The sequence below is a fragment of the Chrysochloris asiatica genome, unplaced genomic scaffold, assembly GCF_000296735.1.
Source record: "Chrysochloris asiatica unplaced genomic scaffold, ChrAsi1.0 scaffold00006, whole genome shotgun sequence".
NCBI lineage: Eukaryota > Metazoa > Chordata > Mammalia > Afrosoricida > Chrysochloridae > Chrysochloris > Chrysochloris asiatica.
Window position 1 is genome coordinate 16,250,550 of NW_006408524.1, and position 18,454 is coordinate 16,269,003.

General features: G+C 39.5%; 1 pseudogene; it reads left to right on the plus strand.

Moving 5' to 3' along the window:
* The first annotated feature begins 7,253 nt into the window (after window positions 1-7,253).
* LOC102829099 lies at window positions 7,254-10,577 on the plus strand (annotated as a pseudogene).
* The last annotated feature ends 7,877 nt before the right edge of the window (window positions 10,578-18,454 follow it).

Consider the following 18,454-nt stretch of genomic DNA (forward strand, 5'->3'; position numbering starts at 1 on the left):
AGTAATTGTTTTCAGGTCTAATGGTGATTGTCACAACTGTCAATGTAGAAGAGGTGCAAGTAAGAGTGGGGAGCAGTTAATCTGTCATTTCAGGAATAGGGAACCCTAGGACCATAAAGAGGAAAGGGCATGAGAGGAGCGAGGGATCCTGACCCGAAAAGCAGGGATAACAGAGATGGTGGTGGAGGCGGTGGCATAGAGAGACAGAGCAGCAGTGGACTACAGGACCAAGGACTGAGAAAGGCAGTGTGTTTGTGGGCTGGAGGTTGGCTTGCAACATGTGCCCTGTGGATAGTTAAACAAATATATATCTACAGTGTGGTATGAGTACAGCCTCTGAAACCCTGTACAGGGCCGCTATGAGTCAGAACCGACTCCACAGCACATAACCACCACCACCATGTGTGCATAAAACAAAACAAAACAAAACAAAACAAAAACAAGGTAAATACTGTTGACAAAGGGTGCATGGAGGGGATTGTAATCATTACAATGATTTGCTGAATGTAATAATGGTGATCTGCCCTGTAAGCCTTCACTCACTTAATACACAATAAAAGCTTAAAAAAAAAAAAAAAAAAAAGACTTTATGGTTTAGTTTGAGCTTAAGATTTAAAGATTATCTCATGACAGTTGTTTTAGGAGTTCATCCAGCCTCAATAGTTCCAGAAAGTCTGGATTCCATTGAAAATTTTGAATTCAGTTCAGAGTTCTTCTACAGAATTTTTGATCAAAATGTTCAGTAATGGTAGCCAACACCGTCTACTTTTTGTGGTCTCCTGGCAAAGGAGGAAACCGGACATGCACTCAATTTTTTCCTTTGATTCCTGACTCTCGTTATGCTATTGCGTCAAGCGAATAGATACCAATTGTTGTACCTTGGGTGACTGCTTGTTAGGTATTAAGACCCTAGTCTCTATTCCACAAACCAGGAGACAGAACAGAAACACAACATTAAGTTAATTAATTGTGATTTCTCTCAAAACCATGATCCTAAACTTCCAATCCAAGAATATAAATCTCATGAGGTATTTGTTAGTGCATCAACAGCCTCAATCAATAGCTGTGTGTGTGTTGTTGTTGTTAAGTGCTGCTGAGTTGGTTCCAACTCGTAGCAACCCTGTGTAGGCCTCTTGAGTGGCAGCTGGTGGGATTATACTGCCCATCTTCCAGTTAGCAGTCCAGTACTTAGCCTAAAGCACCACACCAGGACTTCCAACAACTACCCTTAGCAAGTTCAATATTGTGCAGGTGTTCAGTTTAGTTATGACATCAACATAATCAATGACATCAATTACATTATTCAGTTATGCAACCAGAACCCTTAATTGATGCCAAATTTCCCATCACCATCCACAAAAACTCACAGCTTCACAAGCAATGACTCTTCTGTTCCCTTTCCCCTAATTACAACTAAAACTGAGTCTTTATATATATTTACTGCAATTGTTTAAAAAACATGGCCAAATGTATTTCTTTGAGATGTTGTAACACTTTCGGCAAGAAATAATGTTTTGTAATTCATATTGAATTCATCAGGAGACATATAATATCTATTGTCCAACTATTAGTAATTCTATAATTGAGTTTTGTGTTCGAGTGGTAGAAGCCAGATCTCTCTATTTAAAAGTAATTTTCCCCTTTGCAATTAGCAAAAAAACTTAGGGCAATACAAAACAAAAAACAAAGGAGACCACGAAACTTGTCTTGTAATTTATTTTGGGTAGTTTGGAATGGGGAGGAGCAAATATAGAGTATAGGGAATATAAAGCTGGCCCCACCACCTCCCCATGCTTTGGGTCATCATGAAATTAGAGTACTTTCTGGAAAGGCCTTCCTCAATGGCAGCCATAGATGGTCTCCATCAGTGAGGATCCTCCATTCTCAGCCCCTTGCCCTGGTTTAGAGGGTCTCTGGAGTTTCTCACTATTGTTTGGCTTCACCTTGCAGCAAACCTATCTAGATACCCATCCTTCCTTAAATAATTAAGAACTAGGCCTTAAACCAAATCACCTTATTTCCCAAAGGAATCGAAGAAGTAAAAGTTTTAATGTCATTCATGGCTTGTTGATCAAGGGTATGCAGGGACACTAGGGAGGCATTTTGATGATCTTGTTGGAAAGACACATTATTGGCCCCTAATGCTGGATGGGAGTCCTGGTGTGGTGCTGCAGTTTAATGAGCTGAACTGCAAAGTCAGTTTGAACTGCAAGGTTAAGTGGTTCAAGCTCACCAGTCTCTCCTCGGAAACTCTATACAAGGTCGCTATGAGTCAGAACTGACTCAATGGCACTAAACAACAACAACAATGCTGGATGAATGAATAGATGAGCAGATGGATGTTCTTACCCCATCAGAAGGCATCTATGACTTATCCCTTTAAACTGCTTCTAGGACTTCAGGACAGCCCTTGATGGTCATTAGAAGTCAAATTCATTCTTATAAAGAGTTGAGAGGAGTCCAGAGCACACAGTATTCCTAAGATCCATGAACACTTTGATAGAGCTGGTTCTTCTTACAAGTTTCCAAGAGTCACATGATAATACAATTCAAAAGTTACACAAATATTAGTCGTAGGATTTTATCCTTAGATATAACCTTATCTCATGAAATCTTATAAATAAGTCAAGGAAATAGAAAACCAAGAGAACATCAACCAAAAAACGGAATGCAGGAATGGAGTTGTTATGATTCCAAAACAATAACTTTAATAAAATTAGGTATTAGACTATTGAGGTAGAGTAACTATAATAACAATATTTGAAAGGAATTTTTCTCCTTTTTTTTGAGTTAGTCATTGTCTTCGTTATCTAGTGTTGCTGTAACAGAAATACTACAGTAGGAATGTAAAGAATAACAAATTATTTTTTTGAAGTTCAAGAGTCTAAAGTGTGACTCCAGGAACAGGTCCTTCCTTGTTTATTTCAATTCCCAGTAGCTGTCAGCCACCTTTAGAGTTCATGGCCTTTAGAGTTATTGAAGCAAGAATCACCTGCTCCCATAATAATCAGGTAGTTTCCCTCTTCCACTTGTCTGTGGCCACCTCTCTGTAGCATATGTTCTTTCCATAGCTCAGAAGTGATTAGGTTTAGAATCTACCATAATCCAATATGGCCTTATTAATATAACAAAAGAAAACCCTGTTTCTAAACAGGATCACATACACAAGCACAGGAACCAAGACTTCAACATATATCTTTTGGGAACATAATTAAATTCATAACAGTTGCAATTTTCCATTTTGTTGTTGTTGTTGTTAAGTGCCTTCAAGTCGGTTCTGACCCATACAGGGTTTCCGAGGGTGTAAATCCTTACGGGAGTAGAAAGCCTCATCTTTCTCCCTCGGAGCGACAGGTAGTTTCGAACTGCTGACCTTAAGGTTCGTAGCCCGATTCGTAACCACTAAGCTACCAATACCAATGTTTTCCACAATTCAACTTATAAAAATTAACATTACATGTTTGATTTGCTTTGTTCATCAGATGATTATATCAGCAACTTGTTAAAGCTGGTTTTTTTTGTTTTAGAAATATTTCACTCGAAATGTCAAACAGTTTGAGTAAAGACTCATCTGCAGTTTTCCTTAACTATCTCTGAAAAGCTTTGCTCAGCAAATGACCAACGCAAATATGAGGAAATGAAAAATGCTCAGAGCAAAGAAGAGTTTTGAAGAGAATTAGCTTTGATTAGGCCTTGTGCCTGGGTCTAATGACAAAGCAGTGTTCAATTGACCCTTACCAGAGCATACCTAGTCTCAACTTGTAGAGGTGCCATCTTGGTATTCAACGCATTGAATCCTGTTTATAGATTCCTGCTATTTCTGGAATCTTGCTGTGATGTTTCAGGAATAATGCACTTTACTGCTTGGTCAGTTTAAACTGCAAGGTCAGAGTTTCAAACCCACTAGTCGTGCCTCAGAAACCCTATACAGGGTCACTAAGTGTCTGAACAGACTCAACGGCACTTAACAACAACAACAAATTCTGGAGTTTGGCTTTTCTGGCCTGTGAAGTCATGAAGCAGTTAGTAATCCCAGTGCAGGGCAGCCACACTAAACTTCTTGACAAGTTTCTTAACATCCACGCACCTCAATTTTACTATAGATAAAATACAGATCAATTCTCTGTACTGTTCTTATTTAGTGCTCTCCTATTGGTTCAAACCTCCTAACACTCTTCTCCTCGTCCCCAACTCTTTAAACCTGGCTCACTTTTGTTGACTATAAACTTCCTGTATGAAGTTTTTCATGACTCCCTCTCTTCCCATGGCCAACTTGTTGGCCCCTGTGTTTCTGTTTGGAAGAATTGTATCCTCCAAAAATATATGTTAAAGTCTTAACTCTTGTTGTTGTCAGATGCTGTCAAGTCAATTCCGACCATCAGCTATCCTGTGTAGAATAAAACAAAACAGTTTAATTCTGTACCATTCTTATAATCATAAGCATGTTTGAGGCCATTTTTGGAGCTACTGTGTCAGTCCATCTCATTGAGGGTTCTTTGTCTGCTTTGTTGACCCTCTACTTTGTCTAGCTTGATGTCCTTTTCCAAGGACTGGTCTCTCCTAATGACATGTTCAAAGTACGCGAGACAAAGTCTCCCCATCCTCAATTCTAAGAATTCTAACTGCATTTTTCCAAGACAGATTTGTTCATTCTTTTAGCAATCCATGGTATGTTTAATATTCTTTGCCAGCACCATAATTTAAAGCCATCAGTCCTTGTTCTTACTCAGTGTCGAGCTTTTACATGCTCATGAGGTGATTGAAAATACATAGCTTGGATCAAGCACACCTTAGTCCTTCAAGTGACATCTTCACTTTTTAACACTTTAAAGAGGTCTTTTGCAGCATATTTGCCCAATGCAAAGTCTTTTGACTTCTTGATTGTTGCTCTCATGAGCACTGATTGTGGATACAAGTAAAATTAAGCCCTTGATTTCAGTCTTTACTCCAGTGATAATGATTTTGCTTATTGGCCCAGTTATGACGATTCCTGTTTTCTTTATGCTGAGTTGCAACCTATACTCAAGGTTGTTGTTTTTTATCTTCATCAGTAAATGCCTCAAGTGCTGTTTGCTTTCATAAAGTAAGGCTATATGTACACTTCACAGAATGTCTTCCATGCTGATGCCTCATTCATTCTTCATCATATAGTTCAGCTTCTCAGATTATTTGTTCAGCATAAAAATTGAATAGGCATATATATATGGAATCTTGGTGTGGCACTGTAGGATAAGCACTGGACCATGACATCAGTTAGAACTGCAAGGTCGACTGTTCAAACTCACCAGACACTCCTTGGAAACCCTATACAGGGTCACTATGAGTTGGAACCAACTCAACGGCACATAACAACAACAATAATAATAATAATAATAAAAGTGATGCACATATTTCCTTATTTTGAACTACACAGCAACTTCTTGTTCTATTCAAATGACTGCCTTTGGGTCTATGTACAGTTTCAGCAAGAACAAACATATTTGTTCTGGAATTCCCATTCTTTGTCAGGCCATCCATAATATTTTATGATCCACATAGTCTTTGTATAGTCAATGAAACACAAGTAAGCGTTCTCTAGTAGTCTCTGTTTTCAACCAAGATCCATCTGGTATCAGCAACAATAGTGCTTATTTCACAGACTCTTCTGAGTCTGATTTGAATTTCTGGAAGTCCACAGTCAATGGTCTGCAACTGTTTTTGTATTATCTTCACCAAAATTTTGCTTGCATGTGATACTAATGGTATTGTTTTGCTCAATAATCTCTGTATTTTGTTGGATCACCTTTTTTTGAAATGAGTAAAAAATATTGCTAACCTTGTGGTTTGAAGTCCAGTGCCTAACCTACAGCACTATACCAGAAGTCCCATAGAATACGTCAATATTGCAACTGGAGGCCTCACTTTTTCCTTCTGAGAAATGCCAAGGGTAGTCTTCACTTTAGGTTTTCTAACTCTAGCTCTTTGCACATTTCATTATAATATTTTCCTAGGTCTTCTTGAGCAGCCTTTTGAAATCTTCTGTTTAGCTCTTTTACTTCATCATTTCTTCCATTCACTTTAACAAGTTTCAGAACCTCTTCTGATATTCATTTTGAGCTTTTCTTCCTTTCTCATCTTTTTAATGACCTTTTGGTTTCTTCATGTAATAAATTATAATGTCACACCATAACTTATCTGTCTTCAATCATAAGCATCTAATACATCAGATCTATTCTTGAGATGATCTATAAATTCAAGTAGTATATCTATAGTCAAGGTCTTATTTTTAGCTTTCATGTACTTGTTTCAATTTTCTTCTGTTAGGAAATTCAACTTGTAAGATTGTGAGATTCTTCATTGTTCCAAAGATTCAATTGACTTGATTTCTGTGTGTTTCATCTGGCAAGGTTTACCTGTATACCCCACTGCCATAGAGATGATGCCTACTAACAGTGACCCCACGTGGGATTTCTTAGGATATAAATCTTTACGGGAATAAAAAACCTCCTCTTTCTCCCTTGGAGAGACTGGTGGATTTGAACAGCTGAACTTTAGGGTAATAGCCCAACATGTAACCCACTATGCTACCAGGGTTCCTTATTGTTGAATAAAGGCATTTGGAATGAATTAGTCTCTGGTCTTGCAGAATCCTATCTTGCTATCTCCAGCATTGCTCCTATTACCAAGGACATATCTTCCAAATGCCAATCCTTCCTCGTTTTCACCTTTCACATTCCAATCACCAGAAATTATCAATGCATCTTGATTGCATATTTGATTAATTTCAGAGAAAAGAAATGGGAAAAAAAAAATCTTCAACTTCCTTGTGTTTGATATTAGAGTTTGGTGCATAAATTAAAATAATATTTATAATAACTGCTTGGTTAATTTTATTTGTAGGTGTATAGATATTATTCTATTACTGAAAGTGTGGTACTTCAGGATAGATCTTAACATGTTCTTTTTAATGAGGAATGCAATGCCATTCCTCTTTAATTTGCTATTCCCTACATAGTGTATCATATGTTTGACTGATTCAAAATGGTCAAGATCAGTCTATTTCAGCTCACTAAAGTCTAGAATATCAGCCATTATATGTACCATTTCATTTTCCATGACTTCCAATTTTCCTAGATTCATATTTCATACATCCCACATTCTGGTTATTAATGAATGCTTGCAGCTGTATTTTCTCTTTTAGAGCTGTGCCCCATCAGCAAATGGAGGCCTCGAGTGATCTCCGTCCGTGTTAATAAAGGTCAACTCACTTCAAGATGGATTCCAACCCAAAGGCCTCTGGTAGGAGCAGACGAAATATACTTTGAGCTGTTGTGCATGTATAGCTCCAGTCAGCTCCTCCCAAGGGCTGGAGTTCTCCTCTGCCTCAAGGAAAAGTCATCCTTTGAGTCATTTATAGAAGAAGAACCTCAATGGAACCAAACTGTGAAAAGGGAAACCTCAGACACTTCTCAGAGTTGATGGCCATGATTTTACCAAGAGGCCCACCTTTGGAGGCCGTGCCACTCCAGTGGGTATGGACGGGCAGGTGGAAAGCCTGGAAAACATGTCTGAGGTGGACATGGACTTTACCATGACCCTATACCTGTGGCATTACTGAAAGGATGAGAGGCTGGCCTTCTCCAGCACAAGCAACAGGAGCATGACCTTTGACAGTAAGCTGGGGAAGAAGATCTGGGTCCCTGACATCTTCTTTGTTCACTCAAAAAGGTCATTCATCCATGATACTACCACGGACAACATCATACTGAGGGTGTTCCCAGTAGGCCATGTGATGTACAGCATGAGGATTATGGCCACTGCCATGTGTAACATGGACTTCAGCCACTTTCCACTGGACTCACAGACCTGTTCACTGGAGCTGGAAAGCTATGTGTACCCAGATGAAGACCTGTTGCTGTGTTGGAAGAATGGGGATGAATCACTGAAAACAGATGAGAAGATCTCCCTCTCTCTGTTTCTGACCACTTTCAGACTGGCCTTCTACAGCAGTACAGGTAGCTAACTTTAGCCAAGGTCTGATTCATATGTAAAAGAAAACACATTAGATTTCCTCTTTACCATCAATCTTTACCCTCACAATGAAAATCTAATTTGATTATTAAAATGATGCAACCTCCTTCAAAGTATGTCTAAAGACATAAAGTAGAAAGTAAAAGTGTTGTTCTCTGAAATCCCATTACCCAGAGGTAATCCTTCCTAACAATATAGTAAGCATCCTTACAGATATCTTGCTTTAATTATGTAATTTAGCAAATGTGGGTCCTTCATCCCATGCTGTTCTATAACCCAATTTGTTCTGGTTAGTAATGTGAAATTAATAGTTTTCCAAGGAAATGAATAGAGATTAATTGTTTTAAAAAAAGAAAGGTCAACTCTACTTTGAGCACGCACCAGCCACCACAGCATGACCAACTGACAGATGATTTTCAAATAGGGTCTTTTAAGATGTTTTCAGTTGAGTTAACATGAGCTCATACTGAAGTAGCATGAGTTCCAATTAATCTGATCTGTGTGTTGTCTTTGTAAAAGAGACTAATAGATACCTAGACACATAGGAAGACAGTCATGTGAAGATACGTTTACAAGTCAAGGAAATGTCAAGGAATGCCACCAAAGAGAAGCCAACAGAGACCAAAGAAGATCTGTCCTTTGGGATTTTGGTGGGAGCATGGTCTTGTTAGTGAATTCAGGCTACTAGCCTCTGGGATTGTGAGATGATGGGTTTCTGTTCTTATGAACCACTCAATTTGAAGCACTTAGTTTTGACAGAGAAACTTACATTGACACAGTGGCTTCAATATTGGGCTTAAACATAAAACAATTGTCATAGGACTGGGCAGCATTTCATTCTGTTGTACATAAGGTCCCTGTGAGTTGGAACTGACTTGATGGCACCTATCTATAGTAACAGGGAATTATACCCTCCTGAGAGATGTTTAGCACTGGGCGCTGTATATGAACACTCAGCATATGGGAATGTAATTACCTGTGGCTTATGGACATTCCTCCATTAAAATATAGATTCCAAAAGGTAGCACATTATTCTCATCCTGCTGACCATTGTCCTGCCAGAGTGAGCATACAATATGATCTATTGAATACACTAAATGAATGTGGACAGAGGAATAAGAAAAGGAGAGAGAAGGGGTGGGGGGAACCGAAGCCTGGAAAATAGGCAGTTGATTCCCTAAACTCTGCCCGCAGTCAACAATCTTCAAGCCCTGCTTTCCAGTGCGCCTGTACCACCCTGACAAGAAAGGAACTACAAGGACAATAATATAAGCTGGATGTGATATTGTCCCTTCGTGATTGGCTGTGCCTTCAGGACTCAAAAAAGCAGACACTGAAAGGCAGGGAAGAAATAGAGCACCATCCACCACGGGCCTTCCTTCCCTTTTCTTTTTTCCAGAACACACCACTGGCAAGAGGAATAAAACATGTTGATGATGGAGTCCTGGTGTGGCATTGTAGCATAAACACTGGACTGCAAGGTTGACAGTTGAAACCCATCAGCTGCTCCTCAGAAACCTTATATATACAGTGTCACTATGAGTTGAAACCAACTTGAATGCAAAACAAGTGATGGAGTGAAGTTCTGGGATAGTGCAAACTGTTATGCATTTGTCTACTGACTGAAAAGTTGGAGCTTTGTGTTCATCTAAAGGCACCTTAGGAGAAAGTCTCGGTGATCTGTTTCTGAAAGATCACAGCATTTACAATCCCATGAGGCACCATCTACTATGATACACGGGTAGAGTATGGATATAGGGCACCAGGGGAAGATACGCTGAGTTTGGCTCGCACAGTTTCCACAGTCCCATAAAAACACTTGAAGCCCCTGGAAGCCATGGGATAGACGTTCCTGTGAAGAAATTACGTCAGATTTTCCTAGAGCTGCCTCAAAACAGACAGCAAAAGCCAACAGTTCATCTGGAAAAAGTCAATCATCTATATGTTGTAGATAGAAATACCAGATCACAAATTCAAATATGCAAAAAATATATCCTTTTATAGAAACCGACACATTTTTTCTAGCACTTCCATCATCCCAGGCACATTGAAAAATTTGACCGTTAGTCATCCTTGTAGGTTCTTCCTGAAAGCCCACTGTACCAGCCTCCCATCCCACCCTGCCCTCCCCCTGCCACACACATATTCAAGGTTAAGTCTTAACTTCTGGTATCAGATGCCTTGGTGGGGTGGCAGGCAGAGACATTTGGTCATTGGTCCTGGGCATACCTGGGTTCTATCAGTTTTCAATTATCCTTATCTGACAGGACCCTACTGGTAACCTGTCAAACACTTGTATGAAAGTCTAAAATCAGAGACACTTTGTGGAAGTGAACAGAGAAGACTTTATATAAATAAAACCTTTTGTATTCCATTTTAAGTCTTGACATGATTTGGGATCCATGTTGAACTTAAAACTATCTTTCTGACAGTAACATCTCTGACCTTTGTACTCACTTAAACCTTATATTCTAATAAAAACATGTGTCATTTCTGTAGCCTGGCGGATGCGGGATGTCATGGGATTTTTCCAGGGATCTTTTCTCAATGATCAGGCAAAAGCATGACTTCACAAGTTGTTACCAGGAAGTCTTTCCTCCATGCTTAGCAGAAGCAGAATGTGATTGTTGTTAATGTTAGGTGCTGTAGAGTTGATCATGACTCACAGTGACTTTGTATAGGGTTTCTGAGGAGTGGCTGGTGAGCTTGAACTGCTGATCTTTCGATTCAAATCGACTTTTCAGACCAGTGCATTAATCCACAGAGCCGCAACAGGACTCCCACAATGTGATAGCCTGTACCAAAAGGGAATAGCGTTATTGATGAATTTTCTATCAAAACTTCCAGAGCTAACATGCTTGGGGAAGCAATTTTAATAACTGGTTCCCATCAAAGCTTGTTATGACATTTTTCTGTGACCATCTGGTCTTTTCCTGAAGAGCACGTATGCTTGTAATTATGAACCTTTAACCAATCATGCAATACCACCTAGATGTTATCCATCAGCCCTCATCCCCACTCCCACCCCAATTCCTTGCTCTCCTTCTCACCTTCCAAGTTCCCAGATTTTCAGCCAATGATTTTGTAGCTTTGGATCTAGCTCCTACTGTTATGTGTGCTGAACTCCTTCTTGTCTGACAGATCAGCCATTTTCACTCTGTGAATTCTAATGTCTTCCTGACCCAAACTGTCTCTGAACTTTCAGTAATCTTTTAATTTTGTTTTTGCAGAGTTGAGTATTCACTCTAACACACATGCCACACAGTGTTCCTCTCTGGGGTCTTGCCAAGATGCTACAAGGAAGCCAGCTTGATGCCTTCTGCTCCAGGATACACAGACTCCATCCATTCCTGCACCCCAAGTCTTTATAGACTGACGGGAGAACCCTATTTTCCTTCTCCTTTTCCAAACAATTCTGTCTCTGTTACTGAATACCTTCCACTCTTTACTTCTTTCACAAACCCTCAGACTCTGCATAAGGGCTTTATAAAGAAAAGGGGGATATTATTATTATTATTATTATTTTAACTTTTCATTGTGGATTGAGTAATCGTTTACATGGGAGAACATCAACTTTATATTCATCCTATTGTATTTCTTTTCATTGCAATGATTACAATCCCCTCCAAGCATCATCAAACAGTCAAAGGGTACAATCTGCAAGTCTGCCCCCTGGCCATCAGCACACAGCCCCTCTCTATCCCTAAGTCCAGAGTCCCCAGATGCTCCATCTCTCCATGTCGTCTCTGCCTCCATCTCTGGTGTCACTGCTTCTCTGGGTAGGGTCTCGCACTCTGCTCTTCTCCCTTGATGTTCCCAGGGAACCACCCCCCTCCTTCTGTTACAAAACATCTACCTTTACATTTGCAACCCTCACAGTCAGTCCTAATAGCAATTATTCACTATTGAATCACAAGAGTCTTATCACCATCTCTTTTCACCAGCCAGCCGGATTGGAAATCACTCAGTGAGATTCTACCTTCCCCTCGTTCCCTCTGGAACTAGGCTCCCTCTTGAAATCATGTAAACCAGTCACTTGTGCCTTTGTAGTTCCCCCATTTTGGGTAGCTAATGTCTAAGTTGCCCATCCATGTCAACCCTGTATACTGAAGGGGTGGGAATGATCAAAAGGAGATATTCTTGCCGATGACTTTTGCCTTTCTGTCCTGACACATCCTTTAATTGTGTCAGTGAAGCACAGGGCAAACAGCTGGCAAAAATGGGGCAAAGAAAACAAGGAAAGTCAGGGACACTGATAATAAGACCAGTAAAATAAGTGTCTCAAAATATTGACGCCATACAAACTTCCAAAAGCATGAGGTTTAAGGTGGATTTTCATACCCTACAGACATGTAACAGGGAGTACTATCATCTCCCAAAGCCCCATACATCATCATTTTAATCACAAAAGGTGTTTTAATGTCCAGACCTTCTTATGTAGAGACTATATGTGACTTGTTGTCTCTCAGCCCATATTAATCTGAATATTGCTCTATCTAACTCAATGGTTGGGGAGAGTATAAAAGGCCAAAATAAGTCAGTACCTCACATGACTTTTTTTATTTTCTATTGTGAATTGGAGTCCTGGTTTGGCATTGTGGGTTAAGGTGCTAGACTGTAAAGTCAGTTTGAACTGGAAAGTCGGCAGTTCAAGCTAAACAGCTGCTCCTCGGAAGCCCTTTGTAGTATCACTGAGTCAGAACTAACTTGACGGCATTGTGAATTGAGTGAAGGTTTGTAGAGCAAGTCAATTGGCCATTCAACAATTACTATCTATTTTGTTTCGGGTCATTGATATTTATCCCCATCATTCAGGGTTCCATATCGCACTTTCTCCTCCTTTCACAACGCTTCATGCCTTTTGAATTTTGTCCTTGGACAAATGCTGCTCTTTAGATCACAAATAGTAAAGTATTCCAAGGAGTATGTTCTTACCTAGTGTTATTGTTCACCTTATGGACTTGTCTCTTGTTTGGCTGAAGATTGAGCCACAAGGGTGAGTTCCGTTTTAGGCTTAAAGGGTAACTAAGGGTCAAAGTCTCAGGGGTTCCACGGTCTCTATCTGACCAATAAGTCTGTTCTTTTTATGATTTTGAGTTTTGTTTTGTATTGTCCTCCCACTCTATTCATGACCTACAAATTTGATTCCTTCGAGAGTGGTAAGTAGTGAGAGACAGGTAGCACCTAATTCTGGTTTCGAGGGCATAAAGACCGACGTTCCCATGGTGCATTAGTTCATTTGACTAATTGTTTCTGTGTGTCTTTGATATTTTTTTTCTATTTTCCTTTGCTCTGGATGGGGAAGGACCCATAGTTGCACCTTAGATGACTACTCTCAAGTTTTTAAGACCGAAATTGCTACTCACAAAAGTAGGACTTAGGACATTCTCTTTGTGCACTGTGGTCTGCTAGTTTACCTTAGTGTTCCTAGAGACTATGATGCTGAGCCTCCAGGCCCAGACTGATTTCCTCAGGGCATTTAGTATGTGTAATAAGTGTTCATAACTTTGCATCTTCTATGTTCTACTATATTCATATATTGATAACCTAGATAAATATATATGCAGAAATGTCCTCTGTAAAATTTACGGTGTTGTTGTTAGGTGCCATCAAGCTGGTACTGACTCATAGTGACCCTATGCACAACAGAATGAAATACTGCCCCGTCCTAGGCCAACCTGACAATTGTTGCCACACTTGAGCCCATTGATGCTACCACTTTGCCAATCCATTTCACTGAGGTCTCCTTCTTTTTCTCTGACCCTCCACCTTGCCAAACATGATATCCTTCTCCAGTGATTGGTCCCTCCTAACAATATGTCCCAAGTATGAGAAATGAAGTTTGGCCATCCTCACTTCGAAGAAGCACTCTAGCTGCACTTCTTCCAACACAGATTTATTGGTTCTTTTGGCAGTCCATGGCACTTTCAAGATTCTCCTCCAACATCATAACTCAAAAGCATTAATTCTTCTATGGTCTTCCTTATTCACTGTCCAGCTTTCACATACATATGAGGTTATTGAAAATACCATGGCTTGGGTCAGGCACACTTTAGTCCTCAAGCTGATACTTTTGCTCTTCAACACTTTAGAAAGGTCTTGTGCAGCGGATTTGCCTAATGCAATACGCTGTTTGATTTCTTGACTGCTGCTTCCATAAGTGTTGATGGTTGGTCCAAGAAAACTTACATATTCATGTGTGTAGTCACATTCTCCTTCACACACCTATTGAGCTTGAATGTATATCTATGCACTCATGAATTATTGTTATTGCATGATTATGTGTGTAATACTATTTACTTCTGTTGCCTTTAACTTTTGTACTTCTAGTTTCTTTCTTTGCCTTCACCATTATTTTGCTGACCTCCCTCTTATTATACATTGCCTTCCCCGTCACTCAAGTTAACATTTCTACCCTCTAGTTAATGATTTACCCTCCTTTCCTCTCCTTGAAAACCTTCCTTGATTTTTTATAATAGTGGTTTCATACAATAGTTGTCCTTTTGTGATTGATTTAATATTCTCAAGGTTCATCCATAGTATGATGCATTTCACAGATTCATCACTATTCTTTGTCATTGTATAGTAGTATTACATTATGTGTATATAACATTGTTTCTGGTAGCATAGTGATTACGAATCGGGCTGCTAATCTCATGGTCAGCAGTTCGAAACTACCAGCTATTCTGTGGGAGAAAGATGAGGCTTTCTGCTCCCATAAAGATTTACAGCTTTGGAAACGCTGTACAGGGTTGCTATGAATCAGAGTCGACTCCACCACCAACAACAACAACATAGTTTCTGGGAATCCTGATGTGGTGTTGTGGGCTAATGTGCTGGACTGCAAGGTTGGTTTGAACTCTAAGGTTGATAGTTCAAACTTATCAGCTGCTCCTTGGAAATCCTATACAGGGTCACAATGGGTTGGAAGCAACCCAATGTCATTTCACAGCAACAACTATAGTTTCCTTCTCCATTTTTCAGTTGATGGACATTTAGGTGGCATCCATATTTTCGTTATTGTGAATAATGCTGTGATGAATGTTGGTGTGTTATAGCTGTTTGGTCAGAGCTCTTATTTCTCTAGGATATAGACTGTGATAGTTAAGGCTTTGTGTCAGCTTGGTTTGCTTAGCATTCTCAGTGGCTTAGCAGTTAAGATGTAGTTATCATCTCCAAGAAGAGATCTAGTATGATGTAATTACCCCCTTAAAGTGATCGGATGCGACCAGAGCTTATTTGATGTAATCATCCTGCGTGCTGTAAATTCTCACTTCTATAAAGTTCATGAGGTCAGACACAATCTACAGGATAAGGTAGTATCTTGGGTCAGTCTCTTTTAAAATATAGAAGGAGAGAGAAGTAAGCAGAGCTCCCAAGGACCTACTATCACCAAGGTAGAAGAGCCAGGAGTGGAGAGTGTCCTTTAGATCGGGGGCCTGTGCACTGGGAAGCACCTAGATGCAGGGAGAGATTGAAAGAAGACAAGGGCCTTTTGCCAGAATCAACAAAGAGAAATTGGACTTCTACCCCATAAATGATGAGAAATCGTTCTGGTTACTAAAACTAACCGGTAGAAGTATTTCTGTTAGAGCAGCACTAGATAACTATGACATATGGCTAGTAATAGGATTGCTGAAGCATGCTATTTCTATTTCTAGCATTTTAAGGAAGCATTATAAGGTTGGCCACCATGGTTATAGCATTTTACACTCCCACCAGCAGTTGGTAAGGCTTCTAATCTTTCCATGCTCTTGGCAGTATTTTTTTCTGTTTTTTGTTTTGTTTTGCTGCTAATGCCGGGGTAAGATGACATCTCATTATTTTGCAACTCCCTATTGGTTAATGATAGCAAGCATTTATTCATGTGTTTGTAGACTACCTGAATGTCCTCTTTGTTTCATGTCCTCTGCCTATCTTTTAATTCGATTATTTGTCCTTTTGTTGCTGAGGTATTGAAGCTTTCTATACATTTTAAAGATTAGTCCCTTGTCTGACCTGACACATGGTTGAAAAAACACACAAACAAACCTGTTTTCCAGTCTTTGTTCTTTTTTTTTACTATTTTGGTGAAATCTTTTGATGTACAGTAAGTATCTAATTTTTACAAAGTCCCAGTCATCTAATTTCTTTATGGCTATTTGTGTGTTTGTCATTATATTTGATAGTGTATTTATGCCATCTAATAGGGCTGTTAGCATAGCAAGTAGCGTAGTGATTATGAATCGGGCTGCGAACCTCAAGATCAGCAGTTCAAAACTACCAGCTGTTGCACAGGAGAAAGATGAGGCTTTCTGCTCCTATAAAGATTTACATCCTCGGAAACCCTGTGCAGGGTCGCTATGAGTCAGAACCGACTCCATAGCACATAATCACCACTTATGTTAAGTTTGTCCCTAGTTTTTCTTTGGTCTTCATAGTTTTAGGTTTTACATTTAGGTCTTTGATTCATCTTGAGTTGGCTTTTGTATATTGTGTGAGATATGGGACCTGTTTCATATTCAAATGAATATTCAAGTTGTTTTGTTTTGTTTGATATTGAGTTTTGCAGCACCATTTGTTAACAAATCTATCTTTTCCCTAAAAACTGAGTTTCAACTCTTTGTCAAAGATCAGGAGTTCATAGGTAGATAAATTTACTCCCGGGTTCTCAGTTCTATTTTATTTGTCTGCATGTCTATTGTTGTACCAATACCATTGCTGTGTGATAGGTTTTGAGATTACGAAGTATGAGGCCTCCTACTTTGTTTTTCTTTAGTTGCTGTTGTTGTTGTTAGGAGCCACTGAGTCAGTACCAATTCATTGCTACCATTAAGACATCTTCTTTAGTAGTGCTTTGCATAGCCACGTGCTCCTTCCCTTCCATATAAAGTTGGTTTTTCTGTCTCTTTAAAGAATCATAATGGAATCTGGATTAGGAGTGCCTTATATCTGTAGATCACTTTGGGTAGTATCGCCATTTGTACCATGTTAAGTTTTCATATTCATGACCATGAAACATTCTTTCATTTATGTAAGTTATGTAAGTCTTCCATATATCAAAGTTCACCAACCATGTGAGAGACATGTCTGAGTTATCCTGACTTCACAAGGGGGAAAAAGAATCAAACTCAAAATCAGCCCCAGGTGATTCCTAGGAAGTAAAGGTCAGTCATGCCTCCACCCTACAACCTTCTTTACCTATTCTGACACCAACCAGCCTTTCCACAGTGCTCTCTGCTTCACATTTGGCTTTGATAATCCACTGCAATGACCACACAAAACTCATAACAATACTCACAATTATGGGGTTTATTAGTGAAGTCAACAGGGTACAACTCAGTATGCAACGGTTCTCCAGTCAGGAACACCTCTTGTCTGCCATACTATAAGCTCACTTCACTCTTGTTTTCAGCCTCTCAGCCATGTGGTCCCTTGGCCTCTGCCCTGCTAGAGCACACATTACAAAATTCTTTTAGCCAGTCTGTGAATGCCCAAAGGGCATATGCTTCAATCCAGTCCCCTGCCCATAGACACTCAGCTTTACTCAGTCCATGGGTCTAGATCCCGAAGCTTTTCTGTTCTGCCTTGCCACAACCTCTGCTGTTACCTCTGACATTACCTCTTGCCATCTCATGCTTCACTCATGCTCTTCTTCTTGATAGTCCTGGGGATCTTCTCTCTCTGCTTCTGAGATGGCTCCGTTTAAGCCTACCTAGCTGGAGGGCAAAACTAACCAATCTGAGCCTTAGAATTGTGTATTCCTTATTTGCATGGCCCAATTCCAGTCACTTGATAGGACGTAAGATGATTTCAGATGGAAAAGCCATATCGAGGAAATTCAAGACACCACAGTCTGTCTCTTTTGCTTTAGTGCAGTAGTATTTTGTAGTTTTCTTTGTATGAGGGGGCTTTAAAAATTTCATGGAAAATTCCATGATCTTTTGATTGCATTTCTCATGAACTTTTTGCGCCCCTTCATATAAGTCTTTTGTATCTCTGGATAGATTTATTCCTAAGTATTTCATCTTACTAGTGGATATTATAAATGGTATTGTTTTCCTGATTTTTTCATAGTTGTCTTTGTTGGTATAAAAGATTCCGGTAGATTTGTGTAGATTAGTCTTGTATCTTGCTACTTTGCTGAATCTTTCATTCATTTGCTGAATGATTTTCTCTCTGAGTCTTTAGAATTTTTTATGTATAGGATTGTAACATCTGCAAATAGAGATAACTTTACTTCTTTGCCACTTTGAATGCTTTTTAATTCCTTAACTTACCATGTTGCTCTGGCTAAGTCTTCCAGTATAATATTGAATAGACGTGATGATGACAAAGGGTATCCTTTTCTGGTTAGTACACTAAAGGAGAATGCTTTCCAGCTCTCTCTATTCAGATAATATTGGCCATTAGTTTTGTATGTTGTTATTACTAAATGCTGTCAAGTCAGTTCTGACTCATAGTA